Source organism: Lagenorhynchus albirostris, chromosome 17, assembly GCF_949774975.1.
Source record: "Lagenorhynchus albirostris chromosome 17, mLagAlb1.1, whole genome shotgun sequence".
NCBI lineage: Eukaryota > Metazoa > Chordata > Mammalia > Artiodactyla > Delphinidae > Lagenorhynchus > Lagenorhynchus albirostris.
In genome coordinates this window covers 34,989,732-35,003,863 of record NC_083111.1, presented here as the reverse complement: position 1 = coordinate 35,003,863, position 14,132 = coordinate 34,989,732, and positions in this window count along the sequence as shown.

The window sequence follows — 14,132 nt, the reverse complement described above, 5'->3', positions numbered from 1 at the left end:
TAGATGGAATGCGAAGCCGAGGGTTACTCGGAGTTCAGCTCAGACCAGGGCAATGCGTAAGACTTCGACGCCATGAGGGAGGTGCCACAACGGTGTTCGTGAACGTGTGCGAGTGCTGAGGAAATTAAGCTGCTCCCAAAGAGAGTGCAGTGCGTTTCCCTACGCTCGGCACACAGAAGGGCTCTAAAGGGCTACGGGCCCGGATGTTGCTTAGCAGACCCAGGAGGGCCTGGGGGTACTCAGGGTTCCTGCCGGAACAGGGTGCCCACGCTAGCCTCCTAGGAGTCCAGAAAACTGTGCTGCCGTGGAAGTTACCCAGAGCAGAGGCCACCGCCTCATGGAAACTGCTGCACGCCTCCGCTTCTGCACGGCAAATCAGGGCCTTACTTCCAGGCATCTGTTCAGGCTGGGTGTGCCGTTAGCGACACCGCGTGGTGAGATGCTGACTTTCTCCTCAGGCGGAGTGACTTCGGGTACGAGGTCCTCCAAGTACTCAAAGCACACTGTTTTCTCACGGAAGCTCACACAAGGGCCATGACACAGTCGGACTCACCAGAAATGTTGTCCTGAGGCTGTTCGAGGACTCTGGAAATGTAGCTCTCCTCAAGGAACGTACAGGGTGTTGCCCATCACTCGGCAGGCACAGAGGGCCTCCAAGGGATCAACCAACGGGTCTCGAAGTGGCTCAGCAGGCCCACGGGGGTCTGGAGGTAGTCAGTGACCTTGGAGGGAAAGTGATGCATACCCGAGAGGCCTACGAGTCCTCAAAAGTGTACTTCCTTTTACATAAAGCATATAAGCGACTAAGAACTGATGGAAACAGCTGCCTGCCTCCCTTTCTGCACGGCTACTAGGGGCCTAACCTGGAGGCAAGTTTTCACGTTGAGATTCCCTTTAGCTCTAGAGCTTGTCAGGCGGACCCCAACCGCGGCCACGGAAGCACCTGGTTCAGACAGAACAGACTCATACTTTTCCGCGAAGCATTCTTACAGGGTTGACAGGCCTGTCAAGAGCAGGGAATGTCAGGTAGCTTCAAGGCAGCATGAATGCAGCCTTCAAAATGGGAAAGCAAGGCTAGTTCCCGCAGGCCCCCGTTTCCATGGGCACACTCAGCATACACCCCTGTGGTTTCTAACAAATCTAAAGACACACTGGTTCCCCTGTGTTTCTTCCCCTGAATCAACTTCTCGAAGTAGGGTGTTCTGCATCAAGCGAACTGCCTCAACCAAGGAACGCCGCAGCTGCTCCTCTGGGCCTGTGGCTATTCCAAAGCCTGCAGTGTCACAGGAAGAGCAGGACTTACTTAAATGGCAGTAAGAACGCACGCCGACTATCTCTGGGAGGCACGGTGACTTCAGGCAGGAGCTCCTAGATGGAATGCGAAGCCGAGGGTTACTCGGAGTTCAGCTCAGACCAGGGCAATGCGTAAGACTTCGACGCCATGAGGGAGGTGCCACAACGGTGTTCGTGAACGTGTGCGAGTGCTGAGGAAATTAAGCTGCTCCCAAAGAGAGTGCAGTGCGTTTTCCTACGCTCGGCATACACAGAAGGGCTCTAAAGGGCTACGGGCCCGGATGTTGCTTAGCAGACCCAGGAGGGCCTGGGGGTACTCAGGGTTCCTGCCGGAACAGGGTGCCCACGCTAGCCTCCTAGGTGTCCAGAAAACTGTGCTGCCGTGGAAGTTACCCAGAGCAGAGGCCACCGCCTCTTGGAAACTGCTGCACGCCTCCGCTTCTGCACGGCAGGTCTGGGCCTTACTTCCAGGCATCTGTTCACGCTGGGTGTGCCGTTAGCGACACCGCGTGGTGAGATGCTGACTTTCTCCTCAGGCAGAGTGACTTCGGGTACGAGGTCCTCCAAGTACTCAAAGCACACTGTTTTCTCACGGAAGCTCACACAAGGGCCATGACACAGTCGGACTCACCAGAAATGTTGTCCTGAGGCTGTTCGAGGACTGTGGTAATGTAGCTCTCCTCAAGGAACGTACAGGGTGCTGCCCATCCCTCGGCAGGCACAGAGGGCCTCCGAGGGATCAACCAATGGGTCCCGAAGTGGCTCAGCCGGCCCACGGGGGTCTGGAGGTACTCAGTGAACCTCGAGGGAAAGTGATGTATACCCGAGAGGCCTAGGAGTCCTCAAAAGTGTACTTGCTTTCACATCAAGCATTTAATCGACTAAGAATTCATGGAAACAGCTGCCTGCCTCCCTTTCTGCACGGCTACTAGGGGCCTAACCTGGAGGCAAGTTTTCACGTTGAGATTCCCTTTAGCTCTAGAGCTTGTCAGGCGGACCCCAACCGCGGCCACGGAAGCACCTGGTTCAGACAGAACAGACTCATACTTTTCCGCGAAGCATTCTTACAGGGTTGACAGGCCTGTCAAGAGCAGGGAATGTCAGATAGCTTCAAGGCAGCATGAATGCAGCCTTGAAAATGGGAAAGCAAGGCTAGTTCCCGCAGGCCCCCGTTTCCATGGGCACACTCAGCATACACCCCTGTGGTTTCTAAGTCTAAAGCCACACTGGTGACCCTGTGTTTCCACCCCTGAATCAACTTCTCGAAGTAGGGTGTTCTGCATCAAGCGAACTGCCTCAACCAAGGAACGCCGCAGCTGCTCCTCTGGGCCTGTGGCTATCCAAAAGCCTGCAGTGTCACAGGAAGAGCAGGACTTAGTTAAATGGCAGTAAGAACGCACGACGACTATCTCTGGGAGGCACGGTGACTTCAGGCAGGAGCTCCTAGATGGAATGCGAAGCCGAGGGTTACTCGGAGTTCAGCTCAGACCAGGGCAATGCGTAAGACTTCGACGCCATGAGGGAGGTGCCACAACGGTGTTCGTGAACGTGTGCGAGTGCTGAGGAAATTAAGCTGCTCCCAAAGAGAGTGCAGTGCGTTTCCCTACGCTCGGCATACACAGAGGGGCTCTAAAGGGCTACGGGCCCGGATGTTGCTTAGCAGACCCAGGAGGGCCTGGGGGTACTCAGGGTTCCTGCCGGAACAGGGTGCCCACGCTAGCCTCCTAGGTGTCCAGAAAACTGTGCTGCCGTGGAAGTTACCCAGAGCAGAGGCCACCGCCTCTTGGAAACTGCTGCACGCCTCCGCTTCTGCACGGCAGGTCTGGGCCTTACTTCCAGGCATCTGTTCAGGCTGGGTGTGCCGTTAGCGACACCGCGTGGTGAGATGCTGACTTTCTCCTCAGGCGGAGTGACTTCGGGTACGAGGTCCTCCAAGTACTCAAAGCACACTGTTTTCTCACGGAAGCTCACACAAGGGCCATGACACAGTCGGACTCACCAGAAATGTTGTCCTGAGGCTGTTCGAGGACTCTGGAAATGTAGCTCTCCTCAAGGAACGTACAGGGTGTTGCCCATCACTCGGCAGGCACAGAGGGCCTCCAAGGGATCAACCAACGGGTCTCGAAGTGGCTCAGCAGGCCCACGGGGGTCTGGAGGTAGTCAGTGACCTTGGAGGGAAAGTGATGCATACCCGAGAGGCCTACGAGTCCTCAAAAGTGTACTTCCTTTCACATAAAGCATATAAGCGACTAAGAACTGATGGAAACAGCTGCCTGCCTCCCTTTCTGCACGGCTACTAGGGGCCTAACCTGGAGGCAAGTTTTCACGTTGAGATTCCCTTTAGCTCTAGAGCTTGTCAGGCGGACCCCAACCGCGGCCACGGAAGCACCTGGTTCAGACAGAACAGACTCATACTTTTCCGCGAAGCATTCTTACAGGGTTGACAGGCCTGTCAAGAGCAGGGAATGTCAGGTAGCTTCAAGGCAGCATGAATGCAGCCTTCAAAATGGGAAAGCAAGGCTAGTTCCCGCAGGCCCCCGTTTCCATGGGCACACTCAGCATACACCCCTGTGGTTTCTAACAAATCTAAAGACACACTGGTTCCCCTGTGTTTCTTCCCCTGAATCAACTTCTCGAAGTAGGGTGTTCTGCATCAAGCGAACTGCCTCAACCAAGGAACGCCGCAGCTGCTCCTCTGGGCCTGTGGCTATTCCAAAGCCTGCAGTGTCACAGGAAGAGCAGGACTTACTTAAATGGCAGTAAGAACGCACGCCGACTATCTCTGGGAGGCACGGTGACTTCAGGCAGGAGCTCCTAGATGGAATGCGAAGCCGAGGGTTACTCGGAGTTCAGCTCAGACCAGGGCAATGCGTAAGACTTCGACGCCATGAGGGAGGTGCCACAACGGTGTTCGTGAACGTGTGCGAGTGCTGAGGAAATTAAGCTGCTCCCAAAGAGAGTGCAGTGCGTTTTCCTACGCTCGGCATACAAAGAAGGGCTCTAAAGGGCTACGGGCCCGGATGTTGCTTAGCAGACCCAGGAGGGCCTGGGGGTACTCAGGGTTCCTGCCGGAACAGGGTGCCCACGCTAGCCTCCTAGGTGTCCAGAAAACTGTGCTGCCGTGGAAGTTACCCAGAGCAGAGGCCACCGCCTCTTGGAAACTGCTGCACGCCTCCGCTTCTGCACGGCAGGTCTGGGCCTTACTTCCAGGCATCTGTTCACGCTGGGTGTGCCGTTAGCGACACCGCGTGGTGAGATGCTGACTTTCTCCTCAGGCAGAGTGACTTCGGGTACGAGGTCCTCCAAGTACTCAAAGCACACTGTTTTCTCACGGAAGCTCACACAAGGGCCATGACACAGTCGGACTCACCAGAAATGTTGTCCTGAGGCTGTTCGAGGACTGTGGTAATGTAGCTCTCCTCAAGGAACGTACAGGGTGCTGCCCATCCCTCGGCAGGCACAGAGGGCCTCCGAGGGATCAACCAATGGGTCCCGAAGTGGCTCAGCCGGCCCACGGGGGTCTGGAGGTACTCAGTGAACCTCGAGGGAAAGTGATGTATACCCGAGAGGCCTAGGAGTCCTCAAAAGTGTACTTGCTTTCACATCAAGCATTTAATCGACTAAGAATTCATGGAAACAGCTGCCTGCCTCCCTTTCTGCACGGCTACTAGGGGCCTAACCTGGAGGCAAGTTTTCACGTTGAGATTCCCTTTAGCTCTAGAGCTTGTCAGGCGGACCCCAACCGCGGCCACGGAAGCACCTGGTTCAGACAGAACAGACTCATACTTTTCCGCGAAGCATTCTTACAGGGTTGACAGGCCTGTCAAGAGCAGGGAATGTCAGATAGCTTCAAGGCAGCATGAATGCAGCCTTCAAAATGGGAAAGCAAGGCTAGTTCCCGCAGGCCCCCGTTTCCATGGGCACACTCAGCATACACCCCTGTGGTTTCTAACAAGTCTAAAGCCACACTGGTGACCCTGTGTTTCCACCCCTGAATCAACTTCTCGAAGTAGGGTGTTCTGCATCAAGCGAACTGCCTCAACCAAGGAACGCCGCAGCTGCTCCTCTGGGCCTGTGGCTATCCAAAAGCCTGCAGTGTCACAGGAAGAGCAGGACTTAGTTAAATGGCAGTAAGAACGCACGACGACTATCTCTGGGAGGCACGGTGACTTCAGGCAGGAGCTCCTAGATGGAATGCGAAGCCGAGGGTTACTCGGAGTTCAGCTCAGACCAGGGCAATGCGTAAGACTTCGACGCCATGAGGGAGGTGCCACAACGGTGTTCGTGAACGTGTGCGAGTGCTGAGGAAATTAAGCTGCTCCCAAAGAGAGTGCAGTGCGTTTCCCTACGCTCGGCATACACAGAGGGGCTCTAAAGGGCTACGGGCCCGGATGTTGCTTAGCAGACCCAGGAGGGCCTGGGGGTACTCAGGGTTCCTGCCGGAACAGGGTGCCCACGCTAGCCTCCTAGGTGTCCAGAAAACTGTGCTGCCGTGGAAGTTACCCAGAGCAGAGGCCACCGCCTCTTGGAAACTGCTGCACGCCTCCGCTTCTGCACGGCAGGTCTGGGCCTTACTTCCAGGCATCTGTTCACGCTGGGTGTGCCGTTAGCGACACCACGTGGTGAGATGCTGACTTTCTCCTCAGGCAGAGTGACTTCGGGTACGAGGTCCTCCAAGTACTCAAAGCACACTGTTTTCTCACGGAAGCTCACACAAGGGCCATGACACAGTCGGACTCACCAGAAATGTTGTCCTGAGGCTGTTCGAGGACTCTGGAAATGTAGCTCTCCTCAAGGAACGTACAGGGTGCTGCCCATCCCTCGGCAGGCACAGAGCCCTCCGAGGGATCAACCAACGGGTCTCGAAGTGGCTCAGCAGGCCCATGGGGGTCTGGAGGTAGTCAGTGACCTTGGAGGGAAAGTGATGCATACCCGAGAGGCCTACGAGTCCTCAAAAGTGTACTTCCTTTCACATAAAGCATATAAGCGACTAAGAACTGATGGAAACAGCTGCCTGCCTCCCTTTCTGCACGGCTACTAGGGGCCTAACCTGGAGGCAAGTTTTCACGTTGAGATTCCCTTTAGCTCTAGAGCTTGTCAGGCGGACCCCAACCGCGGCCACGGAAGCACCTGGTTCAGACAGAACAGACTCATACTTTTCCGCGAAGCATTCTTACAGGGTTGACAGGCCTGTCAAGAGCAGGGAATGTCAGGTAGCTTCAAGGCAGCATGAATGCAGCCTTCAAAATGGGAAAGCAAGGCTAGTTCCCGCAGGCCCCCGTTTCCATGGGCACACTCAGCATACACCCCTGTGGTTTCTAACAAGTCTAAAGCCACACTGGTGACCCTGTGTTTCCACCCCTGAATCAACTTCTCGAAGTAGGGTGTTCTGCATCAAGCGAACTGCCTCAACCAAGGAACGCCGCAGCTGCTCCTCTGGGCCTGTGGCTATCCAAAAGCCTGCAGTGTCACAGGAAGAGCAGGACTTAGTTAAATGGCAGTAAGAACGCACGACGACTATCTCTGGGAGGCACGGTGACTTCAGGCAGGAGCTCCTAGATGGAATGCGAAGCCGAGGGTTACTCGGAGTTCAGCTCAGACCAGGGCAATGCGTAAGACTTCGACGCCATGAGGGAGGTGCCACAACGGTGTTCGTGAACGTGTGCGAGTGCTGAGGAAATTAAGCTGCTCCCAAAGAGAGTGCAGTGCGTTTCCCTACGCTCGGCACACAGAAGGGCTCTAAAGGGCTACGGGCCCGGATGTTGCTTAGCAGACCCAGGAGGGCCTGGGGGTACTCAGGGTTCCTGCCGGAACAGGGTGCCCACGCTAGCCTCCTAGGAGTCCAGAAAACTGTGCTGCCGTGGAAGTTACCCAGAGCAGAGGCCACCGCCTCATGGAAACTGCTGCACGCCTCCGCTTCTGCACGGCAAATCAGGGCCTTACTTCCAGGCATCTGTTCAGGCTGGGTGTGCCGTTAGCGACACCGCGTGGTGAGATGCTGACTTTCTCCTCAGGCGGAGTGACTTCGGGTACGAGGTCCTCCAAGTACTCAAAGCACACTGTTTTCTCACGGAAGCTCACACAAGGGCCATGACACAGTCGGACTCACCAGAAATGTTGTCCTGAGGCTGTTCGAGGACTCTGGAAATGTAGCTCTCCTCAAGGAACGTACAGGGTGTTGCCCATCACTCGGCAGGCACAGAGGGCCTCCAAGGGATCAACCAACGGGTCTCGAAGTGGCTCAGCAGGCCCACGGGGGTCTGGAGGTAGTCAGTGACCTTGGAGGGAAAGTGATGCATACCCGAGAGGCCTACGAGTCCTCAAAAGTGTACTTCCTTTCACATAAAGCATATAAGCGACTAAGAACTGATGGAAACAGCTGCCTGCCTCCCTTTCTGCACGGCTACTAGGGGCCTAACCTGGAGGCAAGTTTTCACGTTGAGATTCCCTTTAGCTCTAGAGCTTGTCAGGCGGACCCCAACCGCGGCCACGGAAGCACCTGGTTCAGACAGAACAGACTCATACTTTTCCGCGAAGCATTCTTACAGGGTTGACAGGCCTGTCAAGAGCAGGGAATGTCAGGTAGCTTCAAGGCAGCATGAATGCAGCCTTCAAAATGGGAAAGCAAGGCTAGTTCCCGCAGGCCCCCGTTTCCATGGGCACACTCAGCATACACCCCTGTGGTTTCTAACAAATCTAAAGACACACTGGTTCCCCTGTGTTTCTTCCCCTGAATCAACTTCTCGAAGTAGGGTGTTCTGCATCAAGCGAACTGCCTCAACCAAGGAACGCCGCAGCTGCTCCTCTGGGCCTGTGGCTATTCCAAAGCCTGCAGTGTCACAGGAAGAGCAGGACTTACTTAAATGGCAGTAAGAACGCACGCCGACTATCTCTGGGAGGCACGGTGACTTCAGGCAGGAGCTCCTAGATGGAATGCGAAGCCGAGGGTTACTCGGAGTTCAGCTCAGACCAGGGCAATGCGTAAGACTTCGACGCCATGAGGGAGGTGCCACAACGGTGTTCGTGAACGTGTGCGAGTGCTGAGGAAATTAAGCTGCTCCCAAAGAGAGTGCAGTGCGTTTTCCTACGCTCGGCATACACAGAAGGGCTCTAAAGGGCTACGGGCCCGGATGTTGCTTAGCAGACCCAGGAGGGCCTGGGGGTACTCAGGGTTCCTGCCGGAACAGGGTGCCCACGCTAGCCTCCTAGGTGTCCAGAAAACTGTGCTGCCGTGGAAGTTACCCAGAGCAGAGGCCACCGCCTCTTGGAAACTGCTGCACGCCTCCGCTTCTGCACGGCAGGTCTGGGCCTTACTTCCAGGCATCTGTTCACGCTGGGTGTGCCGTTAGCGACACCGCGTGGTGAGATGCTGACTTTCTCCTCAGGCAGAGTGACTTCGGGTACGAGGTCCTCCAAGTACTCAAAGCACACTGTTTTCTCACGGAAGCTCACACAAGGGCCATGACACAGTCGGACTCACCAGAAATGTTGTCCTGAGGCTGTTCGAGGACTCTGGTAATGTAGCTCTCCTCAAGGAACGTACAGGGTGCTGCCCATCCCTCGGCAGGCACAGAGGGCCTCCGAGGGATCAACCAATGGGTCCCGAAGTGGCTCAGCCGGCCCACGGGGGTCTGGAGGTACTCAGTGAACCTCGAGGGAAAGTGATGTATACCCGAGAGGCCTAGGAGTCCTCAAAAGTGTACTTGCTTTCACATCAAGCATTTAATCGACTAAGAATTCATGGAAACAGCTGCCTGCCTCCCTTTCTGCACGGCTACTAGGGGCCTAACCTGGAGGCAAGTTTTCACGTTGAGATTCCCTTTAGCTCTAGAGCTTGTCAGGCGGACCCCAACCGCGGCCACGGAAGCACCTGGTTCAGACAGAACAGACTCATACTTTTCCGCGAAGCATTCTTACAGGGTTGACAGGCCTGTCAAGAGCAGGGAATGTCAGATAGCTTCAAGGCAGCATGAATGCAGCCTTCAAAATGGGAAAGCAAGGCTAGTTCCCGCAGGCCCCCGTTTCCATGGGCACACTCAGCATACACCCCTGTGGTTTCTAAGTCTAAAGCCACACTGGTGACCCTGTGTTTCCACCCCTGAATCAACTTCTCGAAGTAGGGTGTTCTGCATCAAGCGAACTGCCTCAACCAAGGAACGCCGCAGCTGCTCCTCTGGGCCTGTGGCTATCCAAAAGCCTGCAGTGTCACAGGAAGAGCAGGACTTAGTTAAATGGCAGTAAGAACGCACGACGACTATCTCTGGGAGGCACGGTGACTTCAGGCAGGAGCTCCTAGATGGAATGCGAAGCCGAGGGTTACTCGGAGTTCAGCTCAGACCAGGGCAATGCGTAAGACTTCGACGCCATGAGGGAGGTGCCACAACGGTGTTCGTGAACGTGTGCGAGTGCTGAGGAAATTAAGCTGCTCCCAAAGAGAGTGCAGTGCGTTTCCCTACGCTCGGCATACACAGAGGGGCTCTAAAGGGCTACGGGCCCGGATGTTGCTTAGCAGACCCAGGAGGGCCTGGGGGTACTCAGGGTTCCTGCCGGAACAGGGTGCCCACGCTAGCCTCCTAGGTGTCCAGAAAACTGTGCTGCCGTGGAAGTTACCCAGAGCAGAGGCCACCGCCTCTTGGAAACTGCTGCACGCCTCCGCTTCTGCACGGCAGGTCTGGGCCTTACTTCCAGGCATCTGTTCACGCTGGGTGTGCCGTTAGCGACACCACGTGGTGAGATGCTGACTTTCTCCTCAGGCGGAGTGACTTCGGGTACGAGGTCCTCCAAGTACTCAAAGCACACTGTTTTCTCACGGAAGCTCACACAAGGGCCATGACACAGTCGGACTCACCAGAAATGTTGTCCTGAGGCTGTTCGAGGACTCTGGAAATGTAGCTCTCCTCAAGGAACGTACAGGGTGTTGCCCATCACTCGGCAGGCACAGAGGGCCTCCAAGGGATCAACCAACGGGTCTCGAAGTGGCTCAGCAGGCCCACGGGGGTCTGGAGGTAGTCAGTGACCTTGGAGGGAAAGTGATGCATACCCGAGAGGCCTACGAGTCCTCAAAAGTGTACTTCCTTTCACATAAAGCATATAAGCGACTAAGAACTGATGGAAACAGCTGCCTGCCTCCCTTTCTGCACGGCTACTAGGGGCCTAACCTGGAGGCAAGTTTTCACGTTGAGATTCCCTTTAGCTCTAGAGCTTGTCAGGCGGACCCCAACCGCGGCCACGGAAGCACCTGGTTCAGACAGAACAGACTCATACTTTTCCGCGAAGCATTCTTACAGGGTTGACAGGCCTGTCAAGAGCAGGGAATGTCAGGTAGCTTCAAGGCAGCATGAATGCAGCCTTCAAAATGGGAAAGCAAGGCTAGTTCCCGCAGGCCCCCGTTTCCATGGGCACACTCAGCATACACCCCTGTGGTTTCTAACAAATCTAAAGACACACTGGTTCCCCTGTGTTTCTTCCCCTGAATCAACTTCTCGAAGTAGGGTGTTCTGCATCAAGCGAACTGCCTCAACCAAGGAACGCCGCAGCTGCTCCTCTGGGCCTGTGGCTATTCCAAAGCCTGCAGTGTCACAGGAAGAGCAGGACTTACTTAAATGGCAGTAAGAACGCACGCCGACTATCTCTGGGAGGCACGGTGACTTCAGGCAGGAGCTCCTAGATGGAATGCGAAGCCGAGGGTTACTCGGAGTTCAGCTCAGACCAGGGCAATGCGTAAGACTTCGACGCCATGAGGGAGGTGCCACAACGGTGTTCGTGAACGTGTGCGAGTGCTGAGGAAATTAAGCTGCTCCCAAAGAGAGTGCAGTGCGTTTTCCTACGCTCGGCATACACAGAAGGGCTCTAAAGGGCTACGGGCCCGGATGTTGCTTAGCAGACCCAGGAGGGCCTGGGGGTACTCAGGGTTCCTGCCGGAACAGGGTGCCCACGCTAGCCTCCTAGGTGTCCAGAAAACTGTGCTGCCGTGGAAGTTACCCAGAGCAGAGGCCACCGCCTCTTGGAAACTGCTGCACGCCTCCGCTTCTGCACGGCAGGTCTGGGCCTTACTTCCAGGCATCTGTTCACGCTGGGTGTGCCGTTAGCGACACCGCGTGGTGAGATGCTGACTTTCTCCTCAGGCAGAGTGACTTCGGGTACGAGGTCCTCCAAGTACTCAAAGCACACTGTTTTCTCACGGAAGCTCACACAAGGGCCATGACACAGTCGGACTCACCAGAAATGTTGTCCTGAGGCTGTTCGAGGACTGTGGTAATGTAGCTCTCCTCAAGGAACGTACAGGGTGCTGCCCATCCCTCGGCAGGCACAGAGGGCCTCCGAGGGATCAACCAATGGGTCCCGAAGTGGCTCAGCCGGCCCACGGGGGTCTGGAGGTACTCAGTGAACCTCGAGGGAAAGTGATGTATACCCGAGAGGCCTAGGAGTCCTCAAAAGTGTACTTGCTTTCACATCAAGCATTTAATCGACTAAGAATTCATGGAAACAGCTGCCTGCCTCCCTTTCTGCACGGCTACTAGGGGCCTAACCTGGAGGCAAGTTTTCACGTTGAGATTCCCTTTAGCTCTAGAGCTTGTCAGGCGGACCCCAACCGCGGCCACGGAAGCACCTGGTTCAGACAGAACAGACTCATACTTTTCCGCGAAGCATTCTTACAGGGTTGACAGGCCTGTCAAGAGCAGGGAATGTCAGATAGCTTCAAGGCAGCATGAATGCAGCCTTCAAAATGGGAAAGCAAGGCTAGTTCCCGCAGGCCCCTGTTTCCATGGGCACACTCAGCATACACCCCTGTGGTTTCTAACAAGTCTAAAGCCACACTGGTGACCCTGTGTTTCCACCCCTGAATCAACTTCTCGAAGTAGGGTGTTCTGCATCAAGCGAACTGCCTCAACCAAGGAACGCCGCAGCTGCTCCTCTGGGCCTGTGGCTATCCAAAAGCCTGCAGTGTCACAGGAAGAGCAGGACTTAGTTAAATGGCAGTAAGAACGCACGACGACTATCTCTGGGAGGCACGGTGACTTCAGGCAGGAGCTCCTAGATGGAATGCGAAGCCGAGGGTTACTCGGAGTTCAGCTCAGACCAGGGCAATGCGTAAGACTTCGACGCCATGAGGGAGGTGCCACAACGGTGTTCGTGAACGTGTGCGAGTGCTGAGGAAATTAAGCTGCTCCCAAAGAGAGTGCAGTGCGTTTCCCTACGCTCGGCATACACAGAGGGGCTCTAAAGGGCTACGGGCCCGGATGTTGCTTAGCAGACCCAGGAGGGCCTGGGGGTACTCAGGGTTCCTGCCGGAACAGGGTGCCCACGCTAGCCTCCTAGGTGTCCAGAAAACTGTGCTGCCGTGGAAGTTACCCAGAGCAGAGGCCACCGCCTCTTGGAAACTGCTGCACGCCTCCGCTTCTGCACGGCAGGTCTGGGCCTTACTTCCAGGCATCTGTTCACGCTGGGTGTGCCGTTAGCGACACCACGTGGTGAGATGCTGACTTTCTCCTCAGGCAGAGTGACTTCGGGTACGAGGTCCTCCAAGTACTCAAAGCACACTGTTTTCTCACGGAAGCTCACACAAGGGCCATGACACAGTCGGACTCACCAGAAATGTTGTCCTGAGGCTGTTCGAGGACTCTGGAAATGTAGCTCTCCTCAAGGAACGTACAGGGTGTTGCCCATCACTCGGCAGGCACAGAGGGCCTCCAAGGGATCAACCAACGGGTCTCGAAGTGGCTCAGCAGGCCCACGGGGGTCTGGAGGTAGTCAGTGACCTTGGAGGGAAAGTGATGCATACCCGAGAGGCCTACGAGTCCTCAAAAGTGTACTTCCTTTCACATAAAGCATATAAGCGACTAAGAACTGATGGAAACAGCTGCCTGCCTCCCTTTCTGCACGGCTACTAGGGGCCTAACCTGGAGGCAAGTTTTCACGTTGAGATTCCCTTTAGCTCTAGAGCTTGTCAGGCGGACCCCAACCGCGGCCACGGAAGCACCTGGTTCAGACAGAACAGACTCATACTTTTCCGCGAAGCATTCTTACAGGGTTGACAGGCCTGTCAAGAGCAGGGAATGTCAGGTAGCTTCAAGGCAGCATGAATGCAGCCTTCAAAATGGGAAAGCAAGGCTAGTTCCCGCAGGCCCCCGTTTCCATGGGCACACTCAGCATACACCCCTGTGGTTTCTAACAAATCTAAAGACACACTGGTTCCCCTGTGTTTCTTCCCCTGAATCAACTTCTCGAAGTAGGGTGTTCTGCATCAAGCGAACTGCCTCAACCAAGGAACGCCGCAGCTGCTCCTCTGGGCCTGTGGCTATTCCAAAGCCTGCAGTGTCACAGGAAGAGCAGGACTTACTTAAATGGCAGTAAGAACGCACGCCGACTATCTCTGGGAGGCACGGTGACTTCAGGCAGGAGCTCCTAGATGGAATGCGAAGCCGAGGGTTACTCGGAGTTCAGCTCAGACCAGGGCAATGCGTAAGACTTCGACGCCATGAGGGAGGTGCCACAACGGTGTTCGTGAACGTGTGCGAGTGCTGAGGAAATTAAGCTGCTCCCAAAGAGAGTGCAGTGCGTTTTCCTACGCTCGGCATACACAGAAGGGCTCTAAAGGGCTACGGGCCCGGATGTTGCTTAGCAGACCCAGGAGGGCCTGGGGGTACTCAGGGTTCCTGCCGGAACAGGGTGCCCACGCTAGCCTCCTAGGTGTCCAGAAAACTGTGCTGCCGTGGAAGTTACCCAGAGCAGAGGCCACCGCCTCTTGGAAACTGCTGCACGCCTCCGCTTCTGCACGGCAGGTCTGGGCCTTACTTCCAGGCATCTGTTCACGCTGGGTGTGCCGTTAGCGACACCGC